General features: G+C 28.7%; 1 protein-coding gene across 1 annotated transcript in view; it reads right to left on the bottom strand.

Annotated features, from left to right (window-relative positions):
• LOC106124821 (estradiol 17-beta-dehydrogenase 11) overlaps window positions 1-1,529 on the bottom strand; it is a gene marked incomplete in the record, with an annotated part of 10,979 nt that extends 9,450 nt beyond the window's left edge. Inside the window, 1 exon segment of the mRNA XM_013321800.1 lies at window positions 1,509-1,529.
• Window positions 1,530-2,110: the final 581 nt, after the last annotated feature.

Here is a 2,110-nt window from a genome sequence, read left to right as displayed (position 1 = left end):
TATATATCTGTATGTTATATGTAAAAAAGGGAAGTATTTCGTTTTGAACTTTATCACAATAGCACATAGGTGTAAAAAAACATACAGTTTTTTGCAGTGCCAAATATTCCATCGCACTATTCAGTTTTTTTGTGTTTTTTTTATTCATTTTAATCTAGTCATTTATTGATGTATCGGAAGATAATGATGAGTGTACAATTTAAATCCGTGATAATAATTTTTTTTCTATAATACATAGAATGTACATACCAATTGCAAGAGGTATGTATCTTATAATAAAAAAAATATCGTAAGCCGTTTTTGCCGTTGACTTTTCGAATTTTCGCTAGAAAAGTTGCCATAAAATTGACAATACTATTTTTTATCAACAGAATATTTACGGGTATTTCGAGTTAAAGGATGTTTCACGATCAATCGGCCTAATTGGGTTATTTTTCCGACCCCATATAAATCGAACATTTACCAAAACATCCTATGGTTTTTTAATTCCTGGAAAGTTTAATAAATAAATATAAATTCTCCCGCCACTTTATCAGCATTATAATATTACTAATATTACTTCTTATTTCTTACTAATATTATAAATGCGAATGTTTAGATAGATGGATAGATGGATGTTTGTTTAAAGGTATCTCCAGAACTGCTCACCGGATTTTGATGAAATTTGGCGAGGATGTAGAACAAAGTCTAGAAGAACATAGGATAATTAAGTTATTTTTTTAATTCCGCGCGGACGGAGTCGAGGGCTACTGTTTGTAAAGGTATAATTATTAATAGCTGACATATGTATACTAACCGGCGGTACCTTAAGCGGTGCGTTCGTCAAAACCTTGACAATGACACATTTGACATTTGTATTTTTAATAAACTTGTTTAGAGTCTTTTCGCTATGTCACTCAACTTAATAAAATTAAACTACCTTCAAATAAAATTTGTTATTTTTGCTTTATGTTAAAGCGAAATTAAAATACTTTGAATTACATTTATGTTAATAAATGTTAAGTTAATTTGATGAATTTTATTATATTTACAAATAGTATGGTAAATATTTAGATTACGAGCCGTAAATTATCACTATGGGAAAGCAAACGTTATACCAAACCTATAAAAATACATACTTAAGTAAAAACACAAATGTTTTATCGTAAATAAATAACAGGCGAACTTTTTAAAAAAGAATTATGATAAATTTAAAATTTAAAATTCGACATTCATTCCCATTCGATAACTCAAATGTTACTCATGCAATGTTAATGATATTATCAATTTGCATTTGTAAGGAATGTTGTATTATTAATTTAACTCTCGCCTATTCGTTTTGTCGTATCTGCTTTTTGGTTTTTTTTTTGAAAATATTTTCTAGTGTAACACACACCAATCATGCATTCTATATCTCGCATAACATAACAACTATTTATAATTAATTAAGATTCAAGGGATTATCAAAATAAACTTACTTTTGTTGACAAATTAGAAAGAACTATATAACGCGTCACTATACTGTGAACTGTCAAAATACGCGGGAAATGAAAGTTTTATTTTTAATATGTAAAAGGCAAAGACAACTCGGCGCGTCCGCCAACTGAATGATTCCGCGAACGACTAAATGACAAGAGCGGAGCAAACCAACACCGGCCAGTATATTCACGATGTTCTCATAATTAGGTCGGTATACATATATTCAACGCATATTATGTTGAAGTCCTGATAACACGTTTGCGAGGCGGAATCATTTGCAAAGCTTCCTTGATATAAAGGCGATCTTGTTCTTGAACTAAATTGTCCGTATAAAAAAGGTAACAAACCTATAAACATTTGGATTGTTTCCTTATGTGTTAAAGTAAATAACATTACAAATAAAAACATGGAAGAATAAAAATTCAGCTATGAAAATCAATTAGTTTTATCATATAGTTTTTATTAAATAGTACAGACTAATAAGCCTAAAATTAATATTATTGTAAACACCACCAATTACAATTATTGACTGTTTTGAATGATTGATGCTTCTATTCATATTCATGAAGAAAAAATATTATACAAAGTTGTTTAAATGTTCTATAGTTTTCAATGATTCTAGTAAATTAATTTGTTAGTTCCGATAAATGTA

The sequence above is a fragment of the Papilio xuthus genome, unplaced genomic scaffold, assembly GCF_000836235.2.
Source record: "Papilio xuthus unplaced genomic scaffold, Pxut_1.1 DF825946.1, whole genome shotgun sequence".
Taxonomy (NCBI): Eukaryota; Metazoa; Arthropoda; class Insecta; order Lepidoptera; family Papilionidae; genus Papilio; species Papilio xuthus.
Note: the sequence above shows the minus strand (reverse complement) of the source record. Positions and strands in the feature narration are given on the sequence as shown.